At 35.5% G+C, this 12,915-nt stretch overlaps 2 protein-coding genes across 2 annotated transcripts in view; one reads left to right on the top strand and one right to left on the bottom strand.

Annotated features, from left to right (window-relative positions):
- Positions 1-12,915, bottom strand: part of Prosbeta3 (proteasome subunit beta type-3) — a 144,891-nt gene that overhangs the window by 77,379 nt on the left and 54,597 nt on the right. The window lies entirely within an intron of this gene.
- The window catches only part of LOC150091204 (transmembrane protein 19), a 256,672-nt gene that overhangs the window by 233,077 nt on the left and 10,680 nt on the right, over positions 1-12,915 (top strand). The window lies entirely within an intron of this gene.

The raw sequence follows: 12,915 nt of genomic DNA, 5'->3' as shown, positions 1-12,915 counted from the left end.
AGTTAAGAAACAAAATCTAAGGAAGTTAATCTAGTTGACATGGGTGGACAGTGCAATGTTGAGTCAGTTTGATGGAATAAACACTATGAAAGGGAAAATGAGAGTAGGAGTGTGTTATAGGCATAATGACTGATGAGTATAGCAAACAATTGCACAGAGAAATAGAGCGAATCATGTCTTGTAATGGGAGATTTTAACTTTGCAGATATTGACTGGAACTTCTGGATTGGTCACTCGCACACTAGCAAGAATTTTGTGGATTTATTGAAGGATTGTTTTCTACACCAACATGTTCGAGGGCAACCAGAGGGAGTTGATCTTAATGATCTGATCATCGGCAGTGATTATTCATGCATTACGAATTTGCAGATAAAGGAACCACTAGGGCAGAGTAATCACAGTATACTGATATGGGGCTTATTAAAGATGTAACTACCATCAAGGATAAAGGGAAGGGCTTTTCTTTTCGTAAAGGTGAATAAAGAGGGTCTCAAAGTTTTTAAATTCTTTACAGTGGGATCAGCTGATGTCAAAGAATTTAACATCAGCTGATCCCACTGTTCAGAGAATTTTAAATGGGAAACCTTCAAGGAATTAATCTAGGAAGCTAATAGGCTTTTCATACCAACTAAGAAACACTGTTCGAGATTTCGACCTAAATGGATGTCAGATGAACTAATGCGACTCATGGCAGAGAAGAAAAATGAATGGGATGTATATAAATTATCAGGTGACAGAAGCCTATAGCAGATATAACCTAGTCTGTAATCAAGTCACAAAGAAGGTTAGGCAAGTGAAGGCTAATTACTATAAATCCTTGGCAAAGGATGCAAAGATAAACAAAAGACTTCTTATGTAAACTCTAGAAGGAAGGGGATGAATCAGATTGGTCCATTTGATATCAGTGGTTCAACTGTTGATGATCATGCTCAGACAGATGACAAACTGAATGAGTATTTTGCATCTACATTCACACATGAGGAATTAAGGAAATGAAGGACAGAAGTTTACTAAAATCTAATAGGGAGCTAAATGATTTTGTAATAACAAAGGACAAAATGGAGGAGAAACTGTTAAGTTAAACATAAAAAAGGCACCTCGAGCAGATGGAATCTATCCAATTATATTGAAGGAGGCTGCAAGGGAAGTAAGCAAACCCTTAGCGATAATTACTGGAGATGTGAAAATGTATCCGCAATTCACAAAATCAGGCTTAATGTCCACGTTTGCAGATGATACTAAGGTTGGCAGGGTTGTTAATGACAGTAAAGGCAGTATGCTAATCCAACTGGATCTAGATAAGTTGGGCAGATGGGCTGAGAAATGGCAGCAGAAGTTTAACATTGACAAATACAAAGAACTGCATATGGGTAGCAATAACCCAAGAGAAACATACCAACTCTGTGGTACTACACTCAGGGAAATGGAGAATGAAAAAGACCTGGGGGTAATTGTGCAGTCAGATATGAAGATTTCTGAGCAGTGCAGATAGGCTGCCACAGGTCATGGAGTTTTGTCAATGATATATAGAAATTTTTCTAGTAGAGAGGAGGTGAGTGTCCCTTAGTATAAGGCAATGGTCAGGCCACACCTTGAGTACCGCGTACACGTCTGAAGGCCTCTTTTAGGAAGGATGTAGAGTTGCTAGAACATTTACAGAGAAGGGAAACTGCGAGGTGATCTGATTGAAGTGTATAAGGCCTTGAATGGTTTGAGCAGTTCAATGCTGACAGTATACTTCTGCTTGCTCAGAACCTGATGGGGCATAGATTCAAATTGAGAGACAGTTGTAGAATAGATGTGCGGAAGTTTGCCTTTAGCCAATGGGTAGTTGATTGCTGGAACAGAGTTCCATCTGTTGATTTGGAAGTTGATAGCTTAAGACAGCCCATGATAGCTTAAATAAATTTAAGGCTGAACTAAGACAAACATTTGGAGTGACCGGATGGGTGAAATGGGAAGGGTTTTTTTTTTTTTTTTTTTTTTGGCTGATGCTATATAAGCTTGCTTTTTTATATCATATGCCTCAACTAGTGCTAATGCTAAGCTATTAGAAAGAGATCCAGAGAGAACAACAAATATTTTCTTTAAAATCACATAATGTATGGGGTGTCTGTGCCTTGCCTTTCCAGTGCCCAAAACATTGCCTTTTGCTGTATGGAATCAAATGCTTTTTCATAATCCACAAATCCAGACATAATATTACATTTTAAATTCATTAAATTCAAAAAGAAAAGTAGAACAAGAGGGAAAACAAAGGACTTAAATTAGCAGTGATGAGCAGAAAGACATACTGAATTTGAAGAATAGTGATGGGTTGGTTGGTTGTTGGCGCATTAGCAACTAAGGCTATAATGTGCCGAATAGTGATGGTGTACTAATAAATAGCAGAAGACTACCATAAAGTATTATAGTAGTCTTCTATAATAAGGAGGAAGGGAATGATGCCAGCAGTAGGAGAGATGCATCACAAATTTGCAACATATACAACATACTCAATATCATTCAAGTTGTTCACATGGGTCATTACTAATAGATTAGAAAAAATACTTGATGAGAATCAACAACAGAGCAAGCTCGCTTTAGTACAGGATTCTCAACTATGGATCTCCTTCAACATAATATCACAGCTAATGGAGAAAACAAATGAATTTAAAATGTAATATTATCCTGGATTTGTGGATTATGAAAAGGCATTTGATTCCATACAGCAAAAGGCAATGTTTTGACAAGGCACAGACACCCCCATACCATACATTATGATTTTGAAGAAAATATATGAGAATGCTACCTTCTTTATTAGACTAGACCAGTGGTTTTCAACCGTTTTTTAATAACGGCACCCTTAAGTAATTTATTTTATTTTGCGGCACCCCTACTCAATTTTCTGCCTGTTAGATCCGATTCTGTGAGTGAGTGAGTGAGTGAGTGAGTGAGTGAGTGAGTGAGTGAGTGAGTGAGTGAGTGAGTGAGTGAGTGAGTGAGTGAGTGAGTGAGTGAGTGAGTGAGTGAGTGAGTGAGTGAGTGAGTGAGTGAGTGAGTGAGTGAGTGAGTGAGTGAGTGAGTGAGTGAGTGAGTGAGTGAGTGAGTGAGTGAGTGAGTGAGTGAGTGAGTGAGTGAGTGAGTGAGTGAGTGAGTGAGTGAGTGAGTGAGTGAGTGAGTGAGTGAGTGAGTGAGTGAGTGAGTGAGTGAGTGAGTGAGTGAGTGAGTGAGTGAGTGAGTGAGTGAGTGAGTGAGTGAGTGAGTGAGTGAGTGAGTGAGTGAGTGAGTGAGTGAGTGAGTGAGTGAGTGAGTGAGTGAGTGAGTGAGTGAGTGAGTGAGTGAGTGAGTGAGTGAGTGAGTGAGTGAGTGAGTGCACTCGTATATATCTAATATTAAAAAATATATATGTTATATGATAGTTATTACAATAATATAATTATAAAAATTACATTTCATAATACAAATTATATATATACAGTATATAATAATTTTATTCTTTATATAGAGATACTAAGTAAACATCAATTTAGATCACCACAAAATTAAAAAGATACTGTACACCTTTTTATAATGAAATAAACATATAAATTTAAAAAAAATAATAATAAGTTTAAGTAATTTAAACCAAAATTACGTGGCACCCCGGTTGAAAACCACTGGACTAGACAAAGACAGTAGCAAATTTATAATTGCAAAAGGAGTTAAACAAGGAGACACAATATCTCCAAACTTGTTTACTGCTGCCCTTGAAGAAACTTTCAGAAGATTGGACTGGTCAAAAAGAGGAGTCAATGTGAATGGAGAGTGCCTAAACCATTTATGATTTGCAGATGACATTGTGATCGCAAGCCACAATCCCAAAGGATTAGAGGGGAATCTTAATCTGTTATGCAGACTTAGTAAGGATTTTGAACTAAAGATGAATATGACTAAAACAAAAGTAATGATGAAAAAGTATGTCACAGAAACGGATATAATCATTGAATAAGCAGTAATTGAAAAGGTGGATTCATATACTTATCTTGGAGAAGTCATTAGCTGTAATAATGATAAATGGCTGGAAGTCAAGAGAAGAATTAATTTCGTATGGATAGCATTCAGGAAATATAGTCACATACTGAGGAGCATCATCCCAATTTGTCTGAAACGTAAAATAATGAACCATACTCCTCACCACAACTTATGAAAGTGAAACTTGGGTACTCACCAAAAGAATGAAACAAATTATATTAGGAATTAGATGGTTAGATAGGAAGAGAAACACAAGGATTAGGCAGCAAACACAAGTAAAGGACATTCTTATCAAAACTAAACTGAAATGGACTTTGGCAAAACACATAGCTCGAAGACATGACAGATGACTAAGAAAATAGCAGAATGGTATTCTGTTATTCTGGTATATCCAAGAGGAGCTAAAAGAAAACCTGGAAGACAAACGGAGATGTACAGATAAAATTCAAGGGTTCATGGGTAGTAAATGGTTGGCCATTGCACAAAACAGAAGGAATTGGAAAGTTGCTGGAGAGGCCTTCATCCAGCAGCAAATTTAAAATGGCTGATGATGATATATTTGACTGGCACATGTCACTTTCAGTTTTTGAGAGCAAGTTGTTATTGTTATTTGGTTTTTTTTTTAGGAGCATTAGCAACTAAGGCCATATTGCTCCGGAATATGCGGTGGTCATTCCCTGACCTTTCCGCATCCTCCATATTTGGTGGTGACGGGCTCGAACCCCAGTCTAATCAAGAGGCGTGTGCTACACACTACTGTTCCTTCCCACCTGGCTACGGAGGCGGCGAGAGAGCAAGTTGTGTTTACTGCTGTGCACTTTACTCCAATTGGTAATGCTCTCTAGCTTTGTGACATTAAAGCATTATCTGAAAAGTAACTGTTGACATGTGCACTTCATGTTTCAAGCAGCTAACACTCCTGTTAGTAACAGGCTGTAACCCAATTGCAGACATCCACCGAAGCTTGTGTTTTTAAATTGCATTTCTGTCACCAATTGCAGGCATACATTGAAGCTTGTGGTTTTTAAATTGCATTTCACTCACAGTTTCAAAAAATAATTTAAAATATATGCCTTTAATGTGAAAAAAATGGATTTTCGTTAATTATGTTTAATCACTTTTTGCTGATTTTTCACGTATAACTGCATTGGGTCTAAGTGACCTCATGAGATTAGAAGGATAATCCCTTTTGCACATGGAGACCTATAATTTACAAGCACACATTCTCAATTGTTTTAATAAAGTCAAATTTTCAAAATGTTTATTACATAATTAAATATATTAGTAACAAGTTCAACAATAAGGTTCCATGTAAAATATTTTTATTTATATTTCTCATTTTTTATCACTTCATACAACTGTTCTCTCAAAGAAATCAAAGCAGTTAGGAGAGGGGGGGGGGGGGGAATGCCTACATCTGGACTTCATCACACATTACATGAAGTAATAAAAACAAACTCTTATATCCTGATTTACAATATCAATTATTAATCTAACAATTATTTGCACAAATGCATCAATTACTTAAATTTTTATTTAAAAATCAACTTATTATATTCTGGTTAATATCGTAAATTCAATTCCTAGTTGAGACCTTTTGAATGATATATCTTTGTGGATACAAAACAACGGCAATAATGTGAACAAACATATATTCAAGAACAGTTTTGATAATGTATAATATATTGTAGAGAATTTTGCAAGTAAATTATTAAGCAAAAAAAGTCATGAAAGCTGAAATAAACAACCAAAATTTAGATGTAGACTAAATAACCAAAAAGGGGAACAACTTAATAATACTCATAACTGCAATAACTTAATAATATCCATAATAACTGCAATCTTCATCTAGGAAGATAAGACATGATGACAGAAGATTAGACATGGAAATAAACAATAGAACAAGTAAAGCAAGCAGTGTACAATGAAAGTTTAAAAAAAATTCATTTGGAGTAAAAGAGAAATCAGAAAAAAGACAATTAAATTTAAACTCTGGATGTAAGCAGCAGTTAAGAAATGAAGGACCTGATCATAAATTAGAACCTTCATCAAACTTTAAGAAAAATTAACACAACTAACAAGATGGAAGCAATGGCAAGATCATATTACAAATGAGTAAATAAGAAAAAAATTCAGGGTTAATAAATGAAAGATAAGTGAAGGAAACTTAAGATGGTAAGTGCATTTAGAATGAATGGATGCAGAGATTAACTATAGCATTGTATACATACTGACGTCTCAGTATGTATTAATACTTCTCAGTAATACTCAAACGCTGAGTAGTACCGAGAGGTACTATTCAATTAATCCCTTTAGCCCTTATTTCGTGCTTCCTACAGCAGCACAAATTCTTCACTTGCCTGTAATGTATTGACTAAAGGCCAGAGGTGCGAATGTGTGGTAGCAGTAAATGCATATAGCAAGAGTTGTACACAAGCTTTATTCTGCTTCGTAATTTGATGCATTCTCCCTGCTGCAATAAAATGTATTTCATTTGTGCATGGAGGAAAGTACAGCAACGATTTAAATACCATTCCTCTATCCAGAGACACAGTCTCAAGACATATTACAGTTATGAAATTCAATTTATTAAATCGATTGAGGAAAGTCCAGTTTTTGCAATACAGTTAGATGAATCCACATATTTCAAACCTTGCTCAACTTATTGTGTATGTTTAATAGTGCTACAAAGGGGCTATTTTGGAGGATTTTCTATTTTGCAAAGATTTGGAAAGAAGAAGAACGACGGGCCAGAAGATTTTTGACGTTATAAATATTTTCTTCCATACAAATAATCTAACGTGGAACAACTGTGTTGCGATTTGTACTGATGGCTGATTAACAGGAGAAAATAAAGGTTTAAAAGGAAAAGTAAAGGAAATTGCTCCTATTATAGTTTTTAATCATTGCATTATACATAGGGAATGCATGAGTAGTAAATAAAATGAAATTGATTTGCATGAAGTTTTGAACGATGGAGAAGTGTTTTCAAATTTATTGAAAGTAGAAGTTTAAATAGCAGCTTTTTCACTATACTTTTTAATGAAATGGTATCCTTCGTGGCCTCAATGTTGCTCGATTGTTTAAAAATCAAAAATGGCTTGGAAAACTTAGCCTTGTTAATATATTTCAAAAACTTAATGATTTAAATTTAAGCCAGGACAGGGAACAAATATATTAATACTCAGTGATAAAATAGAAGCTTTCAAAAATAATCTTAACCTTTGGATAAGTTTAATATCTTAACCTTTGGAATTTGTTTTCCAAAGGTTAAGATATTAAAATAATATTAAAAAATATTAAAATGTTAAAATAATATTAAAAAAATAATATTAAAATGTTCCCATGCTTTTCTGATTTTTTTTAATAGCAATGATATTGACATTTTACTTAGGGATATCATTGCCACCCACCTAACAATGCAAATTAAGAATTTTTCTAAACGATTTAATGTATCTTCAGAAAAAAAAGTTATTGGATTGCTTTTGAATGATCCCAATTGCTTTTGTAATTTCTTCATGTTAAAATTACTATTGGGCAAAAGGAAGATCTTTCCTGTCATCTGACAAAGCATTACTTGCTCGTTTCAAGACTCCAACTTGTGAAAAATTTTGGTTCTCTTTGAGACGAGTATCCAGAATTATCAAAAATGGCAATACAAGCAATGCTACCTTTCGGGTCGATATATTTACGTGAGGTTTATTTCTCAAAATTAACAGCTATAAAAACAAAACAGCATTCCAGACCTACCAGAAGATGACACAAGTCAGCAATTTCAAATATTGCATCCAAATATTATCGGTTATCCAGGCTCGTCCTTCTCATTGTTTTGTAATTGTTCATTTTTAATTGTTTTGTAATCTTAATTGAAGAATAAGAATTTGATCTGTTGGTTTTGCTGTATTCAATTACAATATTAAACAATTATTTTAATGTGCAAATTAAAAAGGAAACAATTGTTTTATTCTTTTCTCAGTACTCAAATAAAATTTTCTACTACATAATTTATAAAATGCCATTTTTCTTCTCTAAAAATCTGGTCATCCTTCCTTGGGGTTTACATTGAGGGGTCGTGTCAATTTTATATTTAATAAAGGAGGTCGCGAGCGAAATAAGTTTGCACGCCACTGGCTTAGTTACATAGTGAAAATTTCAACTTCCAAGGTCTTGGAACAAATAACTAAAAAACAATGTGTTATTAGGTTCGCATTACAATATTTTCACGATACAATGGTGTCTCGGGAACGGATTAATATTGTAAAGCGGGGTACACTGTATTGCAGTGTTTTTCAACCTGTGTGTCGAGGAAAATGTAAATAAAAAAAATTAATAAATCCACGTTTTATAATAAAAATTAATTCAAATAATTTTTTTTTTTTCATTTATGCTGCACCGATCCCAGCCCCTTCCAGCAGTCAATGTGACATCACATTATGATTCCCAGTACTAGATCTGTTCACCTTTAATAGTTTATTCACCTTTTGATTCCTAGAAGCAGACCTGTTTACCTTCATTCAGCCATTCTTATCACTTGAGGGTCTCTCCCAGGTGCCTGCAGCTGTATAAACAGAGGCGTAGCTAAGTTCGTGGCTACGCGCCTTTTTTCGATAATTGGTAAAATCATAATAAATAATAACTACAGTCGGACCTCTGTTTAACAAACTTCTTTATAGCGAATTTTTCTATTTAGAGATAAATTTTTTTTTTACCGAATTTTTTTTAGAATTCACTAAATAGAATTTTATTCTTTACTGAATTTTTTATTTCTTCGTTTTATGGAGATGAAAATTTTCCATATAACGACTGCAGCCGCCGTAGCCTAGCGGTCAGGCGCATGGGTGCATAAGTACACGTGCCTTGAGTGACCGGGGTTCAAGTCCGTGACTACTGAATACGGTGCTGTTTCTTGTATTCTATCTATCTTGTGAACTCCTCTGACCGTTCGGTCGTCCCGGAGTATAAACAGAAAATTTATTTATTTATCATGAGACTTAACTGGATACACATCGTTCGCACCTTCAAGCAAGCAATAGTGCTGTTGTTACACCTGAATTAAGAGATTACCATCTGCAACTCAGTGGGACCCGTAAAACCTATCCGACTACCTGTCCCACATACTGAGAAGTCGAGCTGGTCAGCTACTTTCTGTGTATCCATAGCCAGTGGGTAGACCAAGGTGTATTAAACATTCGGACTACAGGCTCCGGTCAACTTTCTATTGTAAGCCCTGTTAGAAATTTAGAAGAGAGTGGTTTTCCTTTATCCCGATAAGCAGTCATCTGTTGTTTCGTGGAAGTGAAACGGCACCGTTTCAATACTATTGGCCTATCATCGATCACAAGTAGAGATACAGTGGAAATGATGCCTCCCACACTACCATCATTGTTTTTTCTTGAGTATCCACACCGATATAAAACTCCTACTCTTAACATATTATGCCTTGTTGCATTTAGTTATTTTAAATTATTTCACTTCGTACTTTTGTTGCTAACAAATTAATAAATTCATTCTGAATTTCTGGAGATAAATAATTAGTGTGGTGTTTAATATGCGATTCCAGAACATTTTTCATACCAACGTCAAATTGGCTGACAAATTTTATCAAGTTCAAAAATACGCCACAATTTTTTTCTTCAGTATCGATATTACTAGCATGTCCACGAAATGCCATATTATTTTCAGCACAGAACAATATACATTTTAATATTATTTTCAATATATGATGCCATTTCGAAATTTCACTTCTTAGTGTTGCTTGTGCAGCATCGTCAATTAGTCCACCTTTTTGAAGACCAAGACCCTTTTCTAATAATTTCCATTTTGTGAAATTGTTTCTGTTGTATTGAATTCTCATGAAAAAGAACGTTTGGATTTAGATGTTTCCAATTCTTAAAACCATTTGAGCTGCAAAATGGAACATTATTTGTGCCAGATACAAATAAGAGGCACCGAAAACAATATATTGCATCTTTGTTTTTGCAATAAAATAACCATTTCCTCTCTTTTTTTTCAATACCTTCATTTTTGTATTTCCATGAATTATTGAAACATCGGCCATTAGTGACAGGATACGTATTTAAGACTATGTTCAGGACCGTGTTGCACCAAAGAGATCTGTTTTTGTGGGTTATTAAAGTTCCATGTGGTTGGATCATTAAAATTCAGACTTATATGTTTCATGTTAATATTATTGCTGCCATCATTTTCTTCTGTCAACTGTTGTTGGTTATTGTCCACACTTTCTAATTCTTTTAAAATAACTTCAACTGTTTGAGCTTTTTCTTGGACCTTCCATTTCAGTGGCATCATCATCATTCGAATTGTGTTCGTTTTCTTTGTCACTTTCAGGTTTGTAGTGGCTTATTGTAAGCCAGTTTTGTAAACTAGAGGAATGTTTTTTCTAATTTCCTCTTTATGCAGTCTTTCTACGTGGTACTGATGTCCACTTTTTTTCTTTGGTGGCATGTCTAAAATTAATTTGGCATTTATTGTTTTATTTAAATTATAAATCACAATATTCACGATTACCTATTTATATAGCAATCACAAAAACACTAACTTATATAACTTATTTACTCCAGGAGTTCACATCTGGTGAGTATGGGCTTGGCACACTCAGGGTCCTGAGCTGGATATCATCATCATTCTTCTATTTATTGGTGATTCCCTTCTCTCTCTCTTTCTCTCTCTCTCTCTCACAGGGCAACTTGGATTGATTTGATTTGGTAGTTGTTGGCGCATCGGCTTCTGTGGCCATATTGCACCTCCCAAGGTTTTTGCAGTACTTTGATCCAAGCCCGAGGCGGGAATCGAACCCGCGACCTTTGGGTTGCCGGCCAGGTACTTTACCCACTCGGCTAGCCCGGTCGGCCCTCAGGCTTCCTTGCGGCATATGGCTAGTAATAATAATAATTAGTAATAGTAATAATAACAAAATTTTTAGTTTGTACACAATATGTGAATTGCGAACTACTATGCATTCGAGCATGCACTGTTGAAGCAATCGCCTGATTGGTCCCTTCAAAGTTATATTCTGGACAGCAAACAGATCTATGATGCTATGCAGTATATACTCAGATATAAGGATATATGCCGGCTTGAATCACCATGTGAAAATTAAAATTCACCCTCCATGTGCTGTCATCTTGATTCGACATAGAGGTGCGCCATTTCGTCAGCTAACCTCAGATGTCGAAATAGTTTGACACTGTACTGATGTAGTCTGTCAGTGGCGCCCTTCTCCTGTCGGTACCCTTAGCACTTGCCCCAATGCCAAGGCGTTCCTATGTGCTCATGTGTTCACGCTCATGTATAAGTGCAACTGATAAGCAGCATAATAAAAAATTTCTTTTGTGTTTTAAAAGTACTTTTTGTGCTTTTATATCTCTAAAATGTCATGTTCAGTTAATTCGTATAGAACTGGAATTTTAAATTAACTGTAATAGTACATTCTAGAAGTAACTTTAATTTTTTTTTTAGAAATTATCATACTGTAATGCATATATTGTCCCCAACACATGGGTTTCCTATAGACTTAGGGGCCAACCCTACAAACCAACATATCAAGGAAAGGGACAGTACTTTCTACTTCCACATCCAAGATAAACCAAATGTCATTTGTGCACAGCCCTATGCCTGCATTCTCCAGATTCCTGGCCAAACCGATATCCCATTGTAGGATGATCCAACTTCACTGTTAAAGGACAATAAAGACTTTGCTGATTCTGTACACACTCAGATAATTGAAGGGTGAGGAAATTGTGTCCTTTGATATGGGCCCCTCTTTACATGTATCCCACCACTGAGCTCAAGCATGGAGGATATTTGCAGCAGTGTTGAATCATGTCTCTCTAGCATTACTATATTATACCAAGGTCATCATGATCATCCAGTAATTCAGTCTTGTGACTGGTTACTTCCTCTGATGAGCTGTCTCCACCTTTGTCTTTTCCAGTTTGTTCAGTCTTCTCTTGCTTGCTCATCACTGGATTTCTTGGGATATGTTTACTTTACAGGGTAGATTTTCATTGCTTTCCCTGTTGGGTAGTAGCTTCCTCTAACTGAAGTTGTGTTTGCTGCTGTTTACCTGTTTAGGTTCCTCCACCACCAACAATCGGATTATCAGCCTATCTACTGGTAACCATATATGCAAGCCCTGTCTTCATAGCATGTCGAAAGGAAGGACCTACATATCCTTCCTTCTCTCATCTACACCTAACCTAGATTCCCACTAGGGAATCTAGGTCAGGCATAGGTCACCTGTTTTGGCATTCAAGTGCATTATCCCTGCACTTGTCTCTCACTGATCAAATACTGTGATTGACACTAATTTAATGAGAAGAGGATGGGGTTTCAGCAGTACAAGTTAGGAGGTGAAAACAAGCAATTTATTTTCTTTGAAAATAAATCTTTATATTAGTTTTTAATAAGCTTTGTCATTTTATTAAACTTCATTTCTTTCTAAATCAAGAGAGGATATCATCCCTGGACCATATCATATGCACTGCACTGGAAATCCCGAATATTTTTGATTACACAACACTGATTGGAATCCTGCTTTTTTTTTTTTTTTTTTATGGCTAACCTAACTATTTTCAAATACCAGAATAGTGATTCCACAACTGTATTTATTAACAAAATTAATAAAAAATTCTAATTTTAACAGTTTTTCACTAGTTTTTGCAAAAAAAACTGCTTTTACTGAAAGATAAAGAAACTCTATATGATGAAAGTTGGAGGAGGAGGAGTAGAAGGAGTTAATTAAAAGCCAAAAAAGGCAGATTCTCCATCGTAAATCTGGAAAGTTGGCAGCAATATGCAAGCTGTTCAGGTGTGAATCATGCACACTTTGTTCTTCCTTGCAGTTTGTCATCATTAGATTGTGAAGTAGCCATCTGAGAGGTGCATACATTGCATATAAAT

This window comes from Mastigoproctus giganteus, chromosome 1, assembly GCF_048544385.1.
Source record: "Mastigoproctus giganteus isolate SK-2022 chromosome 1, ASM4854438v1, whole genome shotgun sequence".
NCBI classification, from domain to species: Eukaryota; Metazoa; Arthropoda; class Arachnida; order Uropygi; family Thelyphonidae; genus Mastigoproctus; species Mastigoproctus giganteus.
Note: the sequence above shows the minus strand (reverse complement) of the source record. Positions and strands in the feature narration are given on the sequence as shown.